General features: G+C 49.4%; 1 long non-coding RNA gene across 2 annotated transcripts in view; it reads right to left on the bottom strand.

The window, feature by feature from the left end:
• The window catches only part of LOC147016861 (uncharacterized), a 54,891-nt gene extending 38,573 nt beyond the window's left edge, over positions 1-16,318 (bottom strand). The window contains exons 1-2 of one of the 2 annotated variants that reach the window (XR_015049213.1): positions 16,174-16,318; positions 12,740-12,925 (exon numbers count right to left, since the gene is read on the bottom strand). This is a non-coding gene — a long non-coding RNA (uncharacterized LOC147016861). The remainder of the gene's footprint in view (positions 1-12,739; positions 12,926-16,173) is intronic. The other variant, XR_015049212.1, reaches the window with a different exon arrangement.
• Between the last annotated feature and the right edge of the window lie 8,325 nt (positions 16,319-24,643).

Raw genomic sequence — 24,643 nt, 5'->3', positions numbered from 1 at the left:
TTATCTTCGTGTCTGAGACAGAACTGGTTCACGAAATCGTATCGACCGGACTATCAACAGAGGACGGACATTTCGTGCTCGTCTCCCCTCTGGACACTCCGGCCGTGATGGTCATTATCTCGAACGTTCCTCCTTTCCTGAAGAATCAGACGCTGATCTCCGAACTATCTCGTTATGGTTCTGTGGTTTCTGAGATCACTATATTACCTTTACGTAGCCAGGACGATCGGACGAAGCACGTGATGTCTTTTCGGAGACAAGCTTATGTGGTGCTTCCTCCCTCTAACGCTGAAAGAACCTTGAACATCGTTTTAAAACTCAAAATTGATAATCATGATTACCAAGTCTACGTAACCACTGACACCTTGAAATGTTTCGAATGTGGTAATTTTGGACACTTGAAACGATCTTGCCCAAAGGCGACCTCCTCGAACGATGAAACAAACCTCGTCAACAAGAATACGTCTTCTTCCTCTTCCTCGACTGTGAAGGAAGCGAATCCCGTGTCCGGTAATAAGGCCCAGTCCTCCCAGTCTGATAGTCCAAACAGCAAAACAAATGTTTGGGATGGTTTCACCATCGTTTCATCAAGAAAGAGAAAGACTTTACCTGATGGTCGTTTAACCCAGAAGAAAGGAGCATTTACAAACGAGGAATCTGTCGGTAATGTTCCCTCAGTTGTGACTGACGTCACAATACAAGGCCTACCCGGAATGGACCCGGAATGGACCCGGATCCGGACCCCGGTACCTCCGGCCAACACGTTTACCCTACTTGCCGGTGAGGACATCGACGTCTCCCTGACAGAGACCGCTTTACCTGTTATCGCAGTAAATAAAACTGTTTCACTCGTTAAAAACTCTCCTATTGGAAAGTCCATTGACGGTGATTCACAGACCACGAGTGATGATCCTGCTGTCACTTTGGTAAATGTTAACCCTGAATCCTTGTCAGTAAGAAATAGTGAAACAAATGTTAACCCTGTTACTGCTCCCATCTCATCACGTGGTGAAGCAGGAAATGCAGGAAATGTTAAAATGGATGTTTTACGAGAGACCCCAAAGTACTGTATACCTCCACGCCGTTGGAGGTCGATAACACCGTGACGGTCGAGGGAAGCGATATCGCTGCATCCACTGATGGTGTTTCTGTTTCATCAACTCCCCCGAATATTTCCGTTACTTCACCAGGAGATGTTCCCACAATGGAACAGCACATAGACGTGGTAACCAGTACAGATCCGTGTGTCAATACTGACGACAGTATCGATATGCAGGACAGTACAAGCTTGTGTGACTCGGAAACTAAAACCGACTCTGACGAATCTGACCTGGAGGAAGCAAACTGGAACAGTCAGGTGGAAATGGTGGAGAAGCTCACCAGTCAAGGTCCTACCCCTCCCCCCCCCTTTGAACAAATAAGACTCTTCTTACAAAATACATACAGGAAACGCAATATAAACCTGACGGAATACTTTACAGGTCTACCGTCCTTCCTTGAGTGTGCTCAGGCTATCGTACGTAAGCCTGACTTGTTTGGTTTCCACCAGGCACACTGTCACCGCTTAAAAAAAACAGATTTCCAAGGCGAAAAGGGATTCTGATCAATTATCCCACTTCTGATCTTATTCTTAGAAACTACTATTTTCCTCATGGCCAGTTTCAAGATTGGAACAATAAATGTTAATGGTGGTGGGAGTCCGCTCCGCAAGATCCAAATTAAACAATTGGTAGAGGTCAACAGTCTGGCATAGCTTTGTTACAAGAGACCCATGCCGTCCGATCTGTTCAGGCTCAGTGGCAAATATTTATGGACAAGAAATATTTCTTTAGAAACAACTCTACATCGAAGGCAGGCGTCATGTTTGTCTTAGGGAAACATTTCCATCCGTCCTGCCTTAAATTTATGAGTATTATTGATGGACACCTTGCCTCCGTGATCTTCTCTATCAATCAGGTCAAGTTCACAATTCTCAATGTGTACACTCCAAGCAAAAATGACGAGCGGATCTCCTTTTTCGCCGAACTGAGAAAATTCCTGCAAACACTGGATTTGCAGACTTGTCTAATTATTGGTGGCGATTTTAACTGTACTCTTAATGCTTCATTTGACCGGAACGGGCCGGAACCCCAACCATGTACCGCAGAACGTTTTGCAAACATCATTGCGAAATATAATCTTCATGATATGTGGCGCGTGCAGCACCCTTCTGATCGGTCTTATACATGGTGTTGTTGTTTAAACAACCACATCTCACTTGTGAGGCTTGATCGCATCTATGTAAATTGTCATTTATTACATGGAGCTTATAAATCCGATATCGTGCCTTCTGGTTTCTCCGACCATTCCCTAGCTCGAGTCTTTATTTAACTCTCTAAACCATGTCCAGGGAGCTCCCATTGTAAATTCAATAACAGTTTACAAGAAAACCTCAACTTCATTCAGGCCTTTGAATCCTTCTGGACGGCTCTCCTAGAACAGAAGCTAAGCTGTCCCGTTAAACCGCTGATATGGTGGGATTTAGTAAAAACCCAAATTAATGGGTTCTGTCAACAGTATCAGTTTTTCTCAACAAGGGCTGACCATGAAGTAAAGAAAATATTACAGTTAGAGATTTTACAACTCCAACGGGTCATCGGACAAAATAATAGTAACATACAAAAAACCTTAACTGAGAAACAGTCCTTATTAAAGGAAATAACCGAGAGGAATGCACATGGTGCCTTAGTTGGGATGAGGGCGCGACACCTGAATGAGGCAGACGTACCAACCAAGTACTTCTTTTCCTTAGAGAAATGTCTTCCCAGTAAACAGCTTTCTCAGCTGCGATTAGCAGATTCATCCATTACCTTTACACAATCAGAAATCAAACTTTTCGTGAAGGAATACTTTTCGAAAATATATTCAATGGAACAAATAAATCCTGTCAGTATCGCCTCGATCTCCGTAGGCCTGCCAGTGTTGTGTGAAGATGGGCGTTCCCAACTGGAAAGACCCATTACTTTGGATGAACTTGGCACTGCCCTGCACGGCCTTGCCATTGGGAAAACACCTGGATTGGATGGACTTACAACCGAATGTTACAAGAAGTTTTGGCACTTATTGGGTCCAGAACTCATTAACACCTTGAACGCAAGCTGCCAGCTTGGAGAGCTACATCGGAGTTGCCGACGAGCTCTTCTTACCCTCATCCCAAAAAAGGGAGACATGCTGAGTATTGAAAATTGGCGTCCCATCTCCCTGTTATGTACGGACCATAAGATATTTTCAAAAGCCCTGTCATCGCGACTTACTCCTTATTTATCCTCGTTGTTGAAAGAAGACCAATGTTACTGTCTCCCAAAACGTTCCATCTATGACAACATCTCCCTTGTGAGAGACATCATTGAACTGTGCAAGGAACACCCTAAAGATTTAGGACTTCTTCTCCTTGATCAGGAGAAAGCCTTTGACCGTGTTGACCATCGGTACCTTTTCAAAGTACTTGAGCGGTTTGGACTTGGTTCAACCTTCATCTCTTATATTAAAATACTATGCAATAATATTTATAGTGTGCTTAAGATAAACAATGAACTTGTTGCACCTTTGTCTATTAACAAGGGAATTAGACAAGGTTGCCCTCTTTCCAGGTTGCTTTGTGCTCTCTCCATCGAACCCCTACTGGTTTATTTGCGCTGTAGACTAACAGGGTTTAGTTTGTCCCAGCTTGAACGGCCCATCAAGGTACTGGCATACGCCGATGACGTGTGTTTATTCGTACAAGATATCAATGACGTTAACATAATTCGTTATTGTTTGTCCTTATTTGAAAAGGCTTCTTCAGCCAAAGTAAGTTGGAACAAAACGAGCGCCCTTTGGCTCGGTCCGTTGTGCAACTTGGCGCCAAGACTTCCTGCTCCACTGTCATGGGCCAATGATGGTGTGAAATACCTTGGAGTGTTCTTAGGTAATAATGCCACAGTAGCAAAAAATTGGGCTGGTCTGCTTGAGTTTGTTGAGGGTAAACTGCAAAAATGGAAATGTCTGATCACACAACTGTCATATCGTGGAAGGGTCTTGGTCATCAACACACTGGTGGCCTCTATCTTATGGCACAGGTTCTTCGTGCTGCATCCTCCAGCGGTGTTGCTTCAACAGCTCCAGAAGTGCTTCATGTCCTTTTTCTGGGACGGAAAACACTGGCTGCGACCTGGGGTCCTCAGTTTACCACTGACCGATGGAGGACAAGGCCTGGTCGACATAAAGAGCCAGTTAATGGCCTTTCGACTCTCGGTTGCTCTTCGCATGCTATACACGCGACCCTCTCCACCATGGGTCAACGTCACTCATCACCTTTTGCAACAGGCTGGGAGGCTAGGCTATGACCACTCTCTTTTCCTGATGGACCTTTCCAAAATTGACACATCCCCCCTCTCTGGTTTCTATCAGAGCATACTAAATGCGTGGCAAGCTCTGACAATAACAAGAGCTACACATTCTTACACGAAACAGATGTTTCTGGAAGAACCTTTGTTCTACAACTCCCTTTTCCATGATAAGCCTGCTGATAGGTGTTTTATTCAACGCTTTACCGACAAGAGCGTTAAATCTGTCGCAGATCTTCTCAGCCCAAACGGCAGCTGGATCGGAGCTGATGCATTGGCAAGCCTGGTCGGTGTGCGATCCTCTCGAATTGTGGCACGCATATCAGGTAGTGTGCTTTGGACATACACACAGCTCGCACCTGCTTGGGAGCAAGACCACCAAAGCAATGAACAAAATGCACATCGAATACCTTCTCTCTCTACCTTTCCTGAACTCGTATGTGCTTTTTCTCTTGCCAGCTCTCTTCCTTATGCCCCTTTTAACGTAGGCTTCAATGGCCTTCCCAAACAAAAAGACCTTTATTTGGGTTGTGTAAAATTTAATTTGCAACGGCAAATAACACAGCAGAAGGTTCGATGGAGAGACCTCTTACCTTGTTCTCCCCCTTATTTTCCTAACTGGAAAGGTTTTTATCACCCTCCTGTACCACCACGACATGGTGACCTCCAATGGAGACGAGTACACTGGATCCTTCGTTCTAATCACTTGTTACACCATTTTTCAAATCTGCTTGTGGATGAATGTCCTTTTGTAAGAAATCTGAAAACCTTTTTCACATCGATGTTGAATGCCAACGGTTGGCACCTTTATTTATTTTACTTTGGAATTGTTTTGTGAGGTTTGGTTTGATTTTTAACACTTGTGTGTTCATCTTGGGATTGGATATCCCACACAAAAATTCCAATGCTGTGTTTGCCAATTTCCTGCTTGCTCAGGCAAAGATGGCAGTATATAAGTCAAGGAAAAGAAAACTTGACGGTGTTGGAGAAAATGATGAAGACGCTTTGTTCGTGTTCCAAAACCTTGTAATGAGTCGTGTTAAATTGGATTTTGCTTTCTTTTCAGTTACTGGAAGATTACCGCAGTTCGAATCAAAATGGTGTATTCAAAGAAGTTATTTGTAAAGTCCGAGAGGAATTTCTATCCTTTTGTGAAATGTTTTGTATATAATCCACCAGATTAATCCTTTCCTTTCTTCAGAAATTGTTTCTTGGTTTTTCCTTTCTTTGTCTGAAATGAAAATGTAACTCTCATTTGGGGCTTTCTTTTATATTTTTATAATAAAAAGATACAAAAGTAAAAGTCTCAGTCTCTCTCTCTCCTCTCTCTCTCCTCTCTCTCTCTCCTCTCTCTCTCCTCTCTCTCCTCTCTCTCCTCTCTCTCTCCTCTCTCTCTCTCTCTCTCTCTCTCTCTCTCTCTCTCTCTCTCTCTCCTCTCTCTCTCCTCTCTCTCTCTCTCTCTCTCTCTCTCTCTCTCTCTCTCTCTCTCTCTCTCTCTCTCTCTCTCTCTCTCTCTCTCTCGCTCTCGCTCTTGTGCAGTATCACGTGGTTGGGTTTTCGTATATCATGACTCGCCCGCTAGGGGTGGCAGTGATGTAAATGTGGACACGCAATAAAGCAGTTACTGCTAACACTTTCACTCTCCATGTTCCGCTGCACCTCGGACACCACAGTTGGCTGACGAGGATGATTAGTGGACGAGTCACGGTGCACAGACAGGTGCCCGTTTTCGTCGGAGACGACTTCAAATTGTTTTCGGAACAATTGAGGTGCTATTTCCACGCGAATGATGTGGTCGATGAGAGCAAAGGAAGTCGATCTTGCTCGCCTCGCTATCGGCGGAACATTATCGACTGCTGAGTGATTTGGTGGCGCCGGACAAGCCCAGTGGAACACGCTGTTGTTTCAGGACATTGTGCAGAACATGAAAGCACACTTTGCGCCGGAGAAGTCATTACAGCAAGCTCGATACCAGTTCGATCGCCTCGCGAAAGGTACGAAGGAGCGCGCCGCTGATTTCGTAGCGCGAGTGGAGCATTCTTCTGTGGCCTGCAAGTTCAGGGCGGGGAAGTGTCCAACTCGGCTCAGAGATCGCTTTATTTCCGGGTTACAAGATGCAAAAATGGTTTCGGCGATTCGACGACTGAAGGGTAAAGCCGTTACATTCACCTCAGCGGTCAACACTGCTACAGCTGTCGAGCAAACTCTTGGAGATGTTTGGGCCATCGCCAGCCACAGCATGCCAGATGGCCCGGGGGCCCACGCGGTGTCGCGAGTGCCCCGGGACGCACGCACGACCTTCGGTGCGGGTCGGGGGCAGACGGTGCTGCGCGGCCGCACGAGTGGTGAGGTGATCCCGCGGACGTGTTTGGGATGCGGAGGTCGACACCTGCGGCGTGTGTGCCCGTATAAAGACAACGTGTGTTTACATTGTCGCAAGGTGGGTCATCTGAAGCGTGTGTGCCGTGGGGCGTTGGCCACCGTTGAGGTCATGGACGGCAATGTACGGGGCGACCCTGGTGACCCGGGGCGGAACCGGCAGCCAATGATGAGCCTGTTTTCAATTGGCCCTGCGGTGGCGCGCCCGATGACTGTGGAAATCGAAGTGAACAAAACGCCGATCACATTTCAAGTTGATACGGGAGCGGCGGTGTCAATCATCGGTGAACAGACCACGCATAGACTCAACGGCCTGAGGCTTATCAGGTCAAACCTCACACTGTTCACGTACACCCGCGAGAGGATAATGCCCATCGGGATGGCAGACGTGTCTGTGGGGTACCAAGGCCAGGTCGCCACGCTTATGTTGTACGTCGTGCGGGGGAGGGTTCCGTCTCTCCTAGGCCGGGACTGGCTGACCCACATCAGGCGAGATTGGGCCGCCGTTCACCTTGTGCAACCCATGCCGAGCCAATGGGAGGATCAGTTGGAGAAGATTCTTCAAAGACATCAAGGTTTGTTTTGTGACGACCTTGGGAAACTCAAGGGCGTGCAGGCAAAGCTCTTCCTGAAGGAGGGAGTTGTTCCTCGTTTTTGTAAACCACAACCGGTGCCGTATGCCCTGCAGGACAAGGTCAAGGATGAACTGGATAGGCTGGATGCCTGTGGAGTGATCAAACAGGTGTCATACTCAGATTGGGCCACCCCGGTCGTCACGGTGCTGAAACGGAATGGAGACGTCCGATTGTGCGGGGACTTCAAGTCCACGGTTAACCTGGGGCTCAGCGTGGAGCAATATCCACTGCCGTCAATCGATGAGATATATGCACGATTGGCGGGGAGTCAATACTTCACGAAGCTTGATCTGCGTGATGCATATTTTCACCTGGCGATGGATCCTGGGAGTAGCGACCTTTTGACAATCAACACGTGTCAAGGACTCTATCGATATACCCGGCTCTGTTTTGGGTTGCTTCGGCCCCGGCCTTGTGGCAGAAAGCCATGGATCAGGTTTGCATTGGCCTGCCCGCTCAAACCTACCTGGACGATGTGCTCATTGCGGGGAAAACAGCGGACGAGCATCTTGTGAACATTGCCCAGGTGCTAACGAAGCTGGAAGTGTGTGGCCTGTGCTTGAACAGGGACAAGTGCGCGTTCTTCAAGCAGCGCTTGGAATACCTCGGGCACATCATCATGCCAGAGGGCTGTTGAAAGGCCCTCGGAAGGTGGAGGCAATTCAGCACATGCCACCGCCTCGCGACAAGACGCAGCTGCGCTCGTTCATTGGTATGGCATAGTATTACCAAATATTCGTGCGCGGGCTCAGCTTGCAGCTTGTGCCGTTAACGCGGTTGCTCAGCAAGGACGAGCGCTGAGCCTGGGGGCCTGCACACCAGGCGTCATTCGACCGCGTCAAGTGGCTGCTCACAGAGGATACGGTCCTCGTGCACTACGAGCCTGTACGTCCGCTCTTATTGGCATGCCACAGCTCTGCATATGGCAACGGGGTAGTGCTCTCCCACAAGATGGACGATGGTTCCGAGCAGCCTGTTTGTTTTGCATCCCGGACCCTGTCCACAGCAGAGCGGGAACATGCCCAGATCGAGCGCGAGGCTCTCAGCCTCGTCTGGGGTGTGCGGAGGTTTCATCAATACCTGCTGGGGCGGCATTTCACTTTGCAGACGGAGCACAAACCACTTAAATTCATCCTGAGACCCGAACGCGGGGTACCGGTGGTGGCGGCCGCGTGATTACAGCGGTGGTGCCTATTTCTTGCTGCTTACAGCTACAATATTCAGTTCCTAAGCACCTAAAAGCATGCTAACTGCGACGGGCTCTCGCGCTTGCCTTGCGCGGAGGGTCCAGCTTCGTCTGAATCGGCTGACCGGGTCGATGTGTTCGCGCTGGGCCAGGTCCAAAGCAGGCCGATCACAGCCAAACAGGTCGCGGTGGAATTGGCTCATGATCCAGTGCTCGCCCGTGTCGTTCAGGCGATTTCTACGGGGACTTGGAGTGATCTACCTTCAATACCGGCATTTCAGCCTTTCGCATCACATGCATCGGAGCTGTTGTTGGTCCAATGGTGTGTTATGTGGGGAATGAGGGCGGTGATTCCACCGAAGTTCAGGCAGCAGTGTTTGGAAGAACTACATGTCAGTCACCTTGGCGCCGTGAAGACCAAGAGTCTTGCTCGTTGCCTGTTGTGGTGGCCGGGGTTGGACAAAGACATTGAGCAGATGGTTAAGCACTGCACCACATGTCAAACAGATGCTGATAACCCGCGTTGAGCTTCGGGACTGTGGCCATCCCCAAATTGGGCCTGGCAGAGGGTCCATGTGGATTTTGCGGGGCCGGTTAATGGCAAAATGTTTTTGATTGTGATCGATGCATTCTCTAAATGGCCGGAGGTTGTAGTAATGCAGCATACTTCAGCAAACATTACAGTAGAAAAACTGCGGACGATCTTTGCTAATAAAGGATTACCCGAGATTCTGGTCTCTGATAACGGTCCGCAGTTCATCGCAGGTGTATTTGATGAGTTTATGAGTCAAAATGGTATTCGACATCTAAGGTCCGCACCGTATCATCCTGCGACGAACGGGCAGGCGGAATCATTTGTTAAAATGTTGAAACGGGCTTTGCGCAAGGGGGGGGGGGGTGTTGCACCTGTGCAGACGGTGGTCGATGTCTTTTTGCTCTAATACAGGAACGCTATTCATCCTGTCACGGGCGATTCTCCTGCCATTCGTCTCTATGGACGGGCATTGCGGTCCAGACTACATTTGCTGCGACCTGGAGGGTCGGGGAGTGGGACGGTGTCGCGCCCGACGCTGCTGTGCAGTTTTGATGTGGGACAGCGGGTAATGGTGCGCGATTATTTCCACGGTTCCAAATGGGTGCCGGCTGTGGTCTCTGTGGTACTGGGGCCAGCGAATTGCATGCTGCAGACTGATAGTGGGGAGGTGTGGAAGCGGCACGTGGACCAAATGCATGATTGCTGTTCAGCGTCACCCCCCCTCCCCCCGTGCCAAGCGATGTGGGACCCCCTCCTGTGTTGTTGCCATGGCCAGGCGTTGTATCGCCAGGGCCGGACGTGCCGACACTCGCGGGGTGTTCACCTGATTCAGTCCTGCCCGAGGACGACGAACAAGCTCGTCGGCCGCGGGCGGTTCTTGTTGCAGATGGGGAAAGTCCGGCGAGGGTGTCACCTCGACCAAGCCAGGAGGCATCTGAGCCTGGGCCCTCTGGCGGCGCTGCCCGCCAAAGGCGGGTCAGGAAGCGACCGCGGTACTTGGAGGATTTTGAATGTTGAGTGGTTTCGTTTAGTCATGTTATAATTGTCATTTCATCATTGGAATTGTCATTTTACGAGGGGAGGAGTGTGCTGTATCACGTGCTTGGGTTTTCGTATATCATGACTCAGCCGCTTGGGGTGGCAGTGATGTATATCCGGGCGCACAATAAAGCAGAGCGACTGCAAACGCTCTCACTCTCCATGTTCCGCTGCACCTCGGACATCACAGCTCTCTCTCTCTCTCTCTCTCTCTCTCTCTCTCTCTCTCTCTCTCTCTCTCTCTCTCTCTCTCTCTCTCTCTCTCTCTCTCTCTCTCTCTCTCTCTCTCTCTCTCTCTCTCTCTATCTCTCACTCTCTCACTCTCACACTCTCACTCTCTCACACTCTCACACTCTCACACTCTCACACTCTCACACTCTCACACTCTCACACTCTCACACTCTCACACTCTCACACTCTCACACTCTCACACTCTCTCCTCTCACACTCTCACACTCTCACACTCTCACACTCTCACACTCTCACACTCTCTCCTCTCACACTCTCACACTCTCACACTCTCACACTCTCTCCTCTCTCACACTCTCTCCTCTCTCACACTCTCTCCTCTCTCACACTCTCTCCTCTCTCACACTCTCTCCTCTCTCACACTCTCTCCTCTCTCACACTCTCTCCTCTCTCACACTCTCTCCTCTCTCACACTCTCTCCTCTCTCACACTCTCTCCTCTCACACTCTCCTCTCACACTCTCCTCTCACACTCCTCTCACACTCTCCTCTCACACTCTCCTCTCACACTCTCCTCTCACACTCTCCTCTCACACTCTCCTCTCACACTCTCCTCTCACACTCTCTCCTCTCTCACACTCTCTCCTCTCTCACACTCTCTCCTCTCTCTCTCTCTCTCCTCTCACACTCTCTCTGCCCTGGATATCACATCTCGCATCTTTCTCATTCGCCAGATTATATTTCCCCAACTAATTGTCTCTCGCATCAGTCTGGCATTGTGCTTGTGGTAAGCTCGGCCTCATTAATAAAGATAAAAGCAGCACAACTGCCGAGGGCATGATTCCCCGATGAGGAGACTACGGGTTCCCAGTTAAATGGTCGTCAGACGGAGGACACTGGGTCACATGGTTAAATTGTTGGCATTCATGGTCAATTAGCGACCCACTGCAACATGGACTTATTTGTGTGCGACGGCCTTGATTCCAGGTGAGTTGGGGAGAACTGGGAATACCCCCACCCTCGTACTACCACGACCCCGGGTCCACAACAGTTTGGTTGTCAGGAGTGCGGATGCGATACCCCTTGACATCAAATGCAACAACATATATATATATATATATACTGAAAAAAATATATATGTATACTGGATGTATATATCGCAGGGGTGCGTGGCATTGCCCGGTGAGAACCAAATGTTTCTCCTCAATCCCGAATGGCATTTTGAAGAAATCGATTTATTATTTTTATTATTATTATTATTATTATTATTATTATTATTATTATTATTATTATTATTATTATTATTATTATTATTCTTTATTTATTGGTGGGTGCCTAAAACACTTCTCTTCACCCACTAAGGAATGTCGGGGATCATTTAATATTGCCCTGAGCAAAACGGTGTCCTTGCCGACAGTACATACAAAAATGTCCATCTGGAAAACTGACGTTGAACCTCAAATTCATCGGAAAAGTTGAAGTTTGCCCACCGTCTCCTACTCAAGTTACTAGCAGCTGCTGCCCATCGTTGTCACGCAAGTCAGTGTTGATATGTCAATATTTGTTGACGGTAAGGTCGCCGACACCGTAAACCCCGTGCAGCAAGACAACATTGTACGGTTCGGTCACTGATGAGTGACCTTGTTCCAGTGGTGGTTCTTGCCGTTTTATTATGCCATCTTGAAACAGTTGCAGAGCTGACTGATGACGATGTATTGGTCTTGTCTTGCTGATGTCACAAGCGGCACACTCGGACAAGGACAGTCGCTGACCGTTCCTGTGGCTCTGTATCGGTTCTTGGGCCTAGAAATTGTTGACTACTGGACATGAAAGCGTCAAGCAACTCGTTCTTGACTAATTCCACTGTTCAACATAACAATGGATTGGTTCCTTTGATCATTCGTTAGACGTGGCATGTTTATTGACGGCATCACAACGAAGGCGCCCTGCACTTTTATAAGGCATGGATACACGTTGGCGTGCAGCATGTTTTTTTAACCACTGGTACTCATTTCCAAGATTTGCCATGTGGTTGCGTTTAGACTGAAACATCCCCACACAAGCAACAAACCGGACTCGAACACAACCAAATACCCATAACGGACATCCATCAGGCATGTTTTATTCACTAATATTTGCTCACCATTTGTGTTCAAAAACAAGCTAGACTCCATCAAAATCGTATATGTGTTTTCATTCCCTCTCAATAGTAAGACTACCAAAAGTGAGAATTGCTTTACAATACATATCCCCTACTGGTGTGATATTTTCTAAGTTTAAAAAGGGCATAACTCTGCAAAAAAAGTGACGAAACGCCCTGAAACTCGAACTTGTTCTGTACATTATCATAATAAAGCCAGGTACCAAGTTTCAGTTGAATGTGTGAAAAGGTCAGGTTAGGTATGGGAGCATACGTCGGAGCAGCGCGACGCTGCGTCCACTTTCCACCAGAACTCCAGGGGGCTCTGCCTCGCAATCCCCCAGGCGGATGCCTGGCCCATCGCCATCCCCTTGAGATGCTGATCGATCTGCTGCAACCATGAGGCACGTGGTCTGCCCATTGGCCTCCTCCACTCATGAAGCACCCTCGCTGAGAGAATCTGGTGACCAGAATCAGCATCAGGAAAAGGAACCACATGTCAAAACAGCAGCAGCTGATGCTCACGGACTGTGCAGGTAACAAATCTCATTTGAGTCTCTCTCAGCAACTGCTCATTAGCCACAAAGTCCGACCAGCGGTAACCAAGGATTCTCCGAAGAAACCTGGCACCAAATTAATTAAGGCTACCTCTCATTTCCCTGGTCAGAGTCCAAGTCTCACATCCATAGAGCAAGACTGGAAGCACCAAGGACGTAAAGACTTGGACTTTCGTCCTCCCGCACAGGTACCGACAGTGCCACACACCATGATCCAGTGAATCCATGACTCCCCAGGCCTGAACCAGACATCTATTGACCTCTGGCTCCCACACAACAGTGACAAGAATATCACTGCCAAGGTAAGTGAATCTCTCCGTGACGTCAACATCCTCACCACAAACAGACAAGACAGCATCATCCATGATGTCATTGAAAGCCTGGATCTTGGTTTTCACCAAGGAAATCCATAATCCCAGGGGCTCCGACTCCTCATTCAGCACCTCGAGGGCCCCCAAAAGGATATCCAGAGTCTCCGCAAAGATGACTGCATCATCTGCGAAATCAAGGTCAGATATCTTGACATTCCCAAATGATGCACCGCAGCTTGATCATTCCGACATCCTCCCTAGAATCCAGTCCATACAAGTGCTAAAACAGTATAGGGGCCAGTACACAACCCCTGATGACTCCAGTAATAACTGGAAATAAGTCGGAGACAGTATCACCACATCTCACAGCACTCTCAGTACCAGATTATAGTTCAGACATCAGATTGATCAGTTTTGGTGGCACCCCACAAAGACCAAGAATCATCCAGAGGGCATCCTGATTCACTGAATTGAATGTTTTGCAGAGATCAACATAGGCTGTAAACAGCCCCTGCCGAAACTCTTGTCTGTGTTCGTTGAGAACCCGAAGGGCAAGGATACGGTCAATCGTTGACATCTTTGGTGTAAAGCCTGACTACTCTGGATGCTGGTGCTCAAGCAGATGGTGATGAACCGTATAAAGAATTGTCCGAGCAAAAACCTTGGCTGGCACTAAGAGCAGGGTCACCCCTCGGTCGTTGTTGCAATCCTGGCAGTCACAGTTCGCTTTCCAGAGGGGGACAACAAGGCCCCTCTTCCAATCAGTTGGGATGATGCCTGTGTTCCAAGCAGAGCACAGAACTGCATGTAACGACATGAGTACAGCATTTCCACCAGCCTTGAGAAGCTCAGCATGGATGCCACAGATCCCAAGAGCTTTACCCCATTTCAACCAGTTCACTGTAGCCTGTGTTTCCACAAACGAAGGTGGATCACAGTTAAGTGGAGGGTCAGCAATAGAAATAGTAACACCCTGACATCCAACTCAACAGCTGGTGGATCAGCCTGGTACAACCGCTCAAAGTCGCCGGCCCAGCGGACCTTCACTTTGGATTCCTCTGTGTAGAGACCACCACCCTCCACTATAACTGCAGTACACTGAGGGATGGGCTTGGAGGAATGCAATGCATGAATTCCCCTGTAAGTAGGACGAGAATCGCTTGCCCACAGGTGATGCTCTCCCCCCTCACAGATTCATTGCACATAGGACTCCTTGTCCACCCTCAGCACATGTTCAGTTTTATGCCTCAACTCCCTGAACAGCTCAGCTCTGTCATTCAGCCTGGCCCTGCAACTCTGGTCAATGGTATCCAGTGTTCCTTGAGAGACAGAATTATTCTTCACCCAATGGTGAGTTCCAAGACATCCACCGGCAACTTCAAGGACGGTGGTGTTGAAGGCACTCCACAACTCTTCAGGATTCCCCAAAGTACTCAGACCTCCAAAATACCCACTCAGCCTGTTTGCAAACTCCTCAGCTACTCTCTCATCCCTGAGATTGCCAACATCCACCCTAGGCTGGGATGGTACCATTCTCCAGGATTTAAGGTGCAACTTCAGAGTTGCTACAACAAGCCGGTGGTCAGTATTGAGGAACAGAGCACTCCGGTAGACCCTGCAGTTTTGGATCATCCTCCAGTGACCATCAAAGAGGACATGGTCAATCTTTGCCACACCACCAGCGTTGGAATACCAAGTCCAGCGATGAGCCTGTGGGCGCTGAAATCATGAACCAACCACCCTAAGTCCATGTGTTCTTGCATGGTCAAGGAACTTAGTGCTATTCTGGTTCACAGTTTCAGACCCTTGGGGACCAACACACACCTCATAACCATCCCTATCAATTCCAGTCAATGTATTGAAATCCCCCAAGACTTGAGGAATATCTCTCCTCGGACACTGATCAACCACAGACTCGAGCGTGACGTGCAATGCATCCTTCACGGTGAGATCACTCGCCTCTGTCGGAGCATAAACAGAGACCAGGGAAATGACACCTAAGGAGTGAAGAATTCTTCGTCTTATAATATGCTTGTTGACCGGTGTTATCTCAATTATCATTGGAGTTAGCTTATGGGACACAGCTACAACTCCTTTGGCATGGTAACCATCAGAGCGACCAGACCAATAGTTGGTGCAACCACCCGCCACGATCTCATCACCACTATCCGGTCTCCGAACCTCAGAGAGTGCTGCAATACTCTCTCTGGTCATCCGAACCATCCATGGTTCAAACGTTTGAACTCAGCTGATAACAGAGACAGGTGATCATCCTCTCTTTGGGATAGGACATTACAGGCACTCACCCGAAGGGACCGCCTCAGGTTAACCCAAGGGGTTAACCGTCTGGTGGACAGTACCACAATCTCACCTGGGAAGATTACCCTGTGGTTTTCCTCCTATCATCAAAGCATGGGGTCCCGAAGGCTTTGCCCCAATCCCATCATCCGGTGAGCTGTCCTGCAGAAGGCAACTGCACAGGAGAGTGTGTTTTAAATTTTCATTGCGTTGTTGTTATCCTGCGGAATGAAGATTTTTACGGTGGGCGCAGTTCAAATCCTGCCACCAACCTCTTAAAACAAAAAGTAACCCAAATGCAGGAGGACATCCTGCAGACAGAGTTGGGTACTAGATTATGGATAGCCGTTTTCTAACAAGGAGCTCCACCACCCTTTGACAGGTTTTGTTTTTAATCCTGCTGGGTGTCCATATCCATACACCCTCCTCACCAGAAAAGTTGGTGGGGGAGACGGTTTAGTCACTGACAACCTGACCATGGAACAGGTTAGTACAGGTTTACATGATACCTGTAGCAAGTCACAGATCTAATCCGGTCTGACCTGACAATAGCAGGATGACAGTTTGTCGCTGGAACCGAATTCGAACCTCGGCTGGACAGCATCGAGGCGAGTGTGCGAACCTCTACAGCTCAGCCATCCTGCCAGCAATGCAGCCCAAGGGGACTAAAAGTCCTCTATGTTTGTGTTCGCAATAAATGGATGGCGCTGAGAATTGGAGATAATAATTAATACCAGGTTGATGTTGGGTGGATGGGGAGCTTCCTGTTTGTCATTCGATTGCCAAATGTGAACAGATAAGAGTGACAATATCATCAAGTCATGCAGATGGAGTGAAGGTCGGGCGTTGGGGAGGGTGGCCATTGAGTGAGGGTGGATGCCGTGGTGGCGCTTCGAGAGGTGTGGAGCAAAGGGCAAGAGAGAAGGTGGAGTATAATACAAAAACTGGGCGGAGTTAACAAAACGGGGCGGAGTTTAAAAAAACTGGGCGGAGTTACAAAAACGGGGCGGAGTTCACAAAAACTGGGCGGAGTTACAAAAACGGGGCGGAGTTAAAAAAACTGGGCGGAGTTAACAAAACTGGGCGGAGTTAACGAAAACTGGGCGGAGTTTTTACGAGTGTAAGGCGGGGTATGGAAAGAATTAGGGGAATTAAGGGCGGAGCGTTGATGAATGTGTTGTAGCTGTCGGAGCACAGATCGACGGAGGCAGTTGTGGAAGTCGAAGTGAAAGTGTTTGGGGTTTGGTGTGTTTTAGCTGAGTGAACGAACCGCTCTTGCTTCATCAGGTCTTTGTTCTCTCCACTTCCGGTCTTCTTCACTTCCTTTCACCTTCTCTCCATTGACCATGTCTTCGACATGAGTGCGGATTTTCGGAAGAGCGTCCGAAGTGGATGAGGGAAAGATATTATGAGCAGATTCAAAGGATTGAGAAGTTTTTGAGTGAGTTACGAACGTTTTCGTCGTTTATGTCCGTGCGTGATCACATTGATGGGAGGAATTTCGGGTTTTTTGTGGAAGAGTGAAATGCTTCAAACTTGTGTTAAAAAGGGTGTGTGTGTGTGTGTCTGTGTGTGTGTGTGTGTGTGTCTGTGTGTCTGTGTCTCTGTGTCTCTGTGTCTCTGTGTGTCTGTGTCTGTGTGTCTGTGTGTCTGTGTGTGTCTGTGTCTGTGTGTGTGTATGTGTGTCTGTGTGTGTGTGTGTGTGTGTGTGTCTGTGTGTGTCTGTGTGTGTCTGTGTGTGTATGTGTGTCTGTGTGTGTCTGTGTGTGTCTGTGTGTGTCTGTGTGTGTCTGTGTCTGTGTCTGTGTATGTGTGTCTGTGTGTGTCTGTGTGTGTCTGTGTGTGTCTGTGTGTGTCTGTGTGTGTCTGTGTGTGTCTGTGTGTGTCTGTGTCTGTGTATGTGTGTCTGTGTGTCTGTGTGTGTCTGTGTGTCTGTGTCTGTGTATGTGTGTCTGTGTGTCTGTGTGTCTGTGTCTGTGTGTCTGTGTGTGTGTGTGCCTGTGTGTCTGTGTGTGTGTGTATATGTGTCTGTGTCTGTGTCTGTGTGTCTGTGTGTGTGTGTGTGTGTGTGTGTGTGTGTGTGTGTGTGTGTGTGTGTCTCTGTGTGTCTCTGTGTGTGTGTGTGTGTGTGTGTGTGTGTGTGTGTCTGTGTGTGTGTGTGTGTGTGTGTGTGTGTGTGTGTGTGTGTGTGTGTGTGTGTGTGTGTGTGTGTGTGTGTGTGTGTGTGTGTGTGTGTGTGTGTGTGTGTGTGTGTCTCTGTGTGTGTGTGTTCGTCATCGGAATCCAGAGGTGATGTGACTGATTTGGCAAATGCAGGCCCAGATAACGTGAAGGTTTCACTCTGTGCCTGGATCACTCACAGTGCACTTTCATGGCTGTTATTGATGACTCCAAACCGCTTGAGTACACACGAACTGATTACATTGATTTATGCATGGTACTGCGAGTGTTTGCTCTGTTACCCCAACTCGATCTCAAATTATTTTTGCACTATAGAGAACATAGGGTGCATCATCTGCCCCCATCATCATCATCAATCTAACCCGCACCCATCATCACCAGCATCATCATCCCCAGCCATCATCATGCGCACTCATCCGCATCCGCACCCATCATCATCCGCACTCATCATCATCCGCACCCATCATCATCCGCACCCACCATCATCATCCGCACCCACCATCATCATCCCCACCCACCATCACCATCCGCACCCACCATCATCATCCGCACCCACCATCATCATCCGCACCCACCATCATCATCCGCACCCACCATCATCATCCGCACCCACCATCATCATCCTCAATCCCACCATCATCATCCTCAATCCCACCATCATCATCCTCAATCCCACCATCATCATCCTCAATCCCACCACCATCATCCTCAATCCCACCATCATCATCCTCAATCCCACCATCATCATTCGCACCCTCCATCATCATCTGCGCCCACCATCATCATCCGCACCCAGCATCATCATCCGCACCCACCATCATCATCCGCACCCACCATCATCATCCGCACCCACCATCATCATACGCACCCACCATCATCATACGCACCCACCATCATCATCCGCACCCACCACCATCATCCGCACCCACCACCATCATCCGCACCCACCACCATCATCCGCACCCACCACCATCATCCGCACCCACCACCATCATCCTCACCCCCCTCCAACATCCCCACCCACCACCATCATCCGCACCCACCACCATCATCCTCACCCACCCACATCAACCCCACCCACCACGATCATCCGCACTCAACACCATCATCCGCACTCACCACCATCATCCGCACCCACCATCATCATCCGCACCCACCATCATCATCCGCACCCACCATCATCATCCGCACCCACCATCATCATCCGCACCCACCATCATCATCATCCGCACCCACCATCATCATCATCCGCACCCACCATCATCATCATCCCCTCCCACCATCATCATCATCCGCACCCACCATCATCATCATCCGCACCCACCATCATCATTATCCGCACCCATCATCATCATCATCCGCACCCATCACCATCATCCGCCCCCATCATCATCATCATCCGCACCCATCATCATCATCATCCGCACCCATCATCATCATCCGCACCCATCATCATCATCCGCACCCATCATCATCATCCGCACCCATCATCATCCGCACCCATCATCATCATCCGCACCCATCATCATCATCCGCACCCATCATCATCATCCGCACCCATCATCATCCGCACCCATCATCATGTCCACCTATCATCGTCGTCATCTCCACCCATCATCATCATCTCCGCACTCCTTACAGAGCGTCGGTGCTCCAAAGCAGTTTCTTGGCAAGGGTTACACTGCGTGGTTTGCCACTGCCTTCCCAGCGTTGTTTGTCCGTGCTCTTCCTTTTAAATGCTGAGTATCAAGCAAGGAAGCATCACGTTGCATTTTGAAAGTGTTTGCTATGACTTTGGGGTTCGAACCACTGACCTCCCAGACTCAGAGCGTACGCTTTAACCATTGCACATCCGAATGTGGGGTGTGGATATTGGTGGAGTTTAAATTTTAATATGAAGGTGTGCAACCAGAATTATATAATGAGGGGGCCGGGGGGGGGGGTAACCGTCATTTTTGTATGGAGGATGAAGGAGAGCTGTGCACGTGGAAATGTGCAGGACGTGTAGACACGGCATTCTTCACTAACACCGTCATTCACTCCGCGAGGGACGGGGAATTTGTTCGTTATAAATAACATTGTTCAGTTTGTGTGGGTTGAGTTTTGTTGTGCTTGATTTTTTAACAATCTGTAAAGCGAGCACAATCAAATGGTCTCCAATTATTTGTATGTGGTTCTGTTCTATTTTTGCGTACGGCAGCTTGGCCACAGACTTCCATGGCATGGCAAGTAGGCCACAGACTTCCATGGCATGGCAAGTAGGCTACAGACTTCCATGGCATGGCAAGTAGGCTACAGACTTCCATGGCATGGCAAGTAGGCTACAGACTTCCATGGCATGGCAAGTAGGCTACAGACTTCCATGGCATGGCAAGTAGGCTACAGACTTCCATGGCATGGCAAGTAGGCTACAGACTTCCATGGCATGGCAAGTAGGCTACAGACTTCCATGGCATCGCAAGTAGGCTACAGACTTCCATGGCATGGCAAGTAGGCTACAGACTTCCATGGCATAGCAAGTAGGCTACAGACTTCCATGGCATAGCAAGTAGGCTACAGACTTCCATGGCATGGCAAGTAGGCTACAGACTTCCATGGCATGGCAAGTAGGCTACAGACTTCCATGGCATGGCAAGTAGGCTACAGACTTCCATGGCATGGCAAATAGGCTACAGACTTCCATGGCATGGCAAGTAGGCTACAGACTTCCATGGCATGGCAAGTAGGCTACAGACTTCCATGGCATGGCAAGTAGGCCACAGACTTCCATGGCATGGCAAGTAGGCTACAGACTTCCATGGCATGGCAAGTAGGCTACAGACTTCCATGGCATGGCAAGTAGGCTACAGACTTCATGGCATGGCAAGTAGGCTACAGACTTACATGGCATGGCAAGTAGGCTACAGACTTGGATGGCATGGCAAGTAGGCTACAGGCTTCCATGGCATGGCAAGTAGGCTACAGACTTCCATGGCATGGCAAGTAGGCTACAGACTTCCATGGCATGGCAAGTAGGCTACAGACTTCCATGGCATGGCAAGTAGGCTACAGACTTCCATGGCATGGCAAGTAGGCTACAGACTTCCATGGCATGGCAAGTAGGCCACAGACTTCCATGGCATGGCAAGTAGGCCACAGACTTCCATGGCATGGCAAGTAGGCCACAGACTTCATGGCATGGCAAGTAGGCTACAGACTTCATGGCATGGCAAGTAGGCTACAGACTTCCATGGCATGGCAAGTAGGCTACAGACTTCATGGCATGGCAAGTAGGCTACAGACTTCCATGGCATGGCAAGTAGGCTACAGACTTCCATGGCATGGCAAGTAGGCTACAGACTTCCATGGCATGGCAAGTAGGCCGCAGACTTCCATGGCATGGCAAGTAGGCCGCAGACTTCCATGGCATGGCAAGTAGGCCGCAGACTTCCATGGCATGGCAAGTAGGCCACAGACTTCCATGGCATGGCAAGTAGGCTACAGACTTCCATGGCATGGCAAGTAGGCTACAGACTTCCATGGCATAGCAAGTAGGCTACAGACTTCCATGGCATAGCAAGTAGGCTACAGACTTCCATGGCATAGCAAGTAGGCTACAGACTTCCATGGCATAGCAAGTAGGCTACAGACTTCCATGGCATGGCAAGTAGGCCGCAGACTTCCATGGCATGGCAAGTAGGCCGCAGACTTCCATGGCATGGCAAGTAGGCCGCAGACTTCCATGGCATGGCAAGTAGGCCACAGACTTCCATGGCATGGCAAGTAGGCCACAGACTTCCATGGCATGGCAAGTAGGCTACAGACTTCCATGGCATGGCAAGTAGGCTACAGACTTCCATGGCATGGCAAGTAGGCTACAGACTTCCATGGCATGGCAAGTAGGCTACAGACTTCATGGCATGGCAAGTAGGCTACAGACTTCCATGGCATGGCAAGTAGGCTACAGACTTCCATGGCATGGCAAGTAGGCTACAGACTTCCATGGCATGGCAAGTAGGCTACAGACTTCCATGGCATGGCAAGTAGGCTACAGACTTCCATGGCATGGCAAGTAGGCTACAGACTTCCATGGCATGGCAAGTAGGCTACAGACTTCCATGGCATGGCAAGTAGGCTACAGACTTCCATGGCATGGCAAGTAGGCTACAGACTTCCATGGCATGGCAAGTAGGCTACAGACTTCCATGGCATGGCAAGTAGGCTACAGACTTCCATGGCATGGCAAGTAGGCTACAGACTTCCATGGCATGGCAAGTAGGCTACAGACTTCCATGGCATGGCAAGTAGGCTACAGACTTCCATGGCATGGCAAGTAGGCTACAGACTTCCATGGCATGGCAAGTAGGCTACAGACTTCCATGGCATGGCAAGTAGGCTACAGACTTCCATGGCATGGCAAGTAGGCTACAGACTTCCATGGCATGGCAAGTAGGCTACAGACTTCCATGGCATGGCAAGTAGGCTACAGACTTCCATGGCATGGCAAGTAGGCTACAGACTTCCATGGCATGGCAAGTAGGCTACAGACTTCCATGGCATGGCAAGTAGGCTACAGACTTCCATGGCATGGCAAGTAGGCTACAGACTTCCATGGCATGGCAAGTAGGCTGTTATTGATGACTCCAAACCGCTTGAGTACACACGAACTGATTACATTGATTTATGCATGGTACTGCGAGTGTTTGCTCTGTTACCCCAACTCGATCTCAAATTATTTTTTGCACTTTAGAGAACAAAGCGTGCATCATCTGCACCCATCATCATCATCATCATCATCCGCACCCATCATCATCATCATCATCATCCGCACCCATCATCATCCGCACCCATCATCATCCGCACCCATCATCATCCGCACCCATCATCCGCACCCATCATCATCCGCACCCACCATCATCATCCGCACCCACCATCATCATCCGCACCCACCATCATCATCCGCACCCACCATCATCATCCGCACCCACCATCATCATCCGCACCCACCATCATCATCCGCACCCACCATCATCATCCCCACCCACCATCATCATCCGCACCCACCATCATCATCCGCACCCACCATCATCATCCGCACCCACCATCATCATCCGCACCCACCATCTTCATCCGCACCCACCATCATCATCCGCACCCACCATCATCATCCGCGCCCACCATCATCATCCGCACCCACCATCATCATCCGCACCCATCTTCATCATCCGCACCCACCATCATCATCCGCACCCACCATCATCATCCGCACCCACCATCATCATACGCACCCACCATCATCATACGCACCCACCATCATCATACGCACCCACCATCATCATCCGCACCCACCACCATCATCCGCACCCACCACCATCATCCGCACCCACCACCATCATCCGCACCCACCACCATCATCCGCACCCACCACCATCATCCGCACCCACCACCATCATCCGCACCCACCACCATCATCCGCACCCACCACCATCATCCGCACCCACCACCATCATCCGCACCCACCACCATCATCCGCACCCACCATCATCATCCGCACCCACCATCATCATCCGCACCCACCATCATCATCCGCACCCACCATCATCATCCGCACCCACCATCATCATCATCCGCACCCACCATCATCATCATCCGCACCCACCATCATCATCATCCGCACCCACCATCATCATCATCCGCACCCACCATCATCATCATCCGCACCCACCATCATCATCATCCGCACCCATCATCATCATCATCCGCACCCATCATCATCATCATCCGCACCCATCATCATCATCATCCGCACCCATCATCATCATCCGCACCCATCATCATCATCCGCACCCATCATCATCATCCGCACCCATCATCATCATCCGCACCCATCATCATCATCCGCACCCATCATCATCATCCGCACCCATCATCATCATCCGCACCCATCATCATCCGCACCCATCATCATGTCCACCTATCATCGTCGTCATCTCCACCCATCATCATCATCTCCGCACTCCTTACAGAGCGTCGGTGCTCCAAAGCAGTTTCTTGGCAAGGGTTACACTGCGTGGTTTGCCACTGCCTTCCCAGCGTTGTTTGTCCGTGCTCTTCCTTTTAAATGCTGAGTATCAAGCAAGGAAGCATCACGTTGCATTTTAAAAGTGTTTGCTATGACTTTGGGGTTCGAACCACTGACCTCCCAGACTCGGAGCGTACGCTTTAACCATTGCACATCCGAATCTGGGGTGTGCATATTAGTGCAGGTCAAATTTTAATATGAAGGTGTGCAACCAGAATTATATAATGAGAGGGAGGGAGGGGGGGGTAACCGTCATTTTTGTATGGAGGATGAAGGAGAGCTGTGCACGTGGAAATGTGCAGGACGTGAAGACACGGCAATGTGCAGGACGTGTAGACACGGCATTCTTCACTAACACCGTCATTCACTCCGCGAGGGACCGGGAATTTGTTCGTTATAAATAACATTGTTCAGTTTGAGTGGGTTGATTTTTGTTGAGCTTGATTTTTTTAACAATCTGTAAAGCGAGCACAATCAAATGGTCTCCAATTATTTGTATGTGGTTCTGTTCTATTTTTGCGTACGGCAGCTTGGCCACAGACTTCCATGGCATGGCAAGTAGGCCACAGACTTCCATGGCATGGCAAGTAGGCTACAGACTTCCATGGCATGGCAAGTAGGCTACAGACTTCCATGGCATGGCAAGTAGGCTACAGACTTCCATGGCATGGCAAGTAGGCTACAGACTTCCATGGCATGGCAAGTAGGCTACAGACTTCCATGGCATGGCAAGTAGGCTACAGACTTCCATGGCATGGCAAGTAGGCTAC

This window comes from Eptatretus burgeri, chromosome 11 (assembly GCF_056783735.1).
Source record: "Eptatretus burgeri isolate ZD-2024b chromosome 11, Ebu_testis_v1, whole genome shotgun sequence".
Taxonomy (NCBI): Eukaryota; Metazoa; Chordata; class Myxini; order Myxiniformes; family Myxinidae; genus Eptatretus; species Eptatretus burgeri.
Note: the sequence above shows the minus strand (reverse complement) of the source record. Positions and strands in the feature narration are given on the sequence as shown.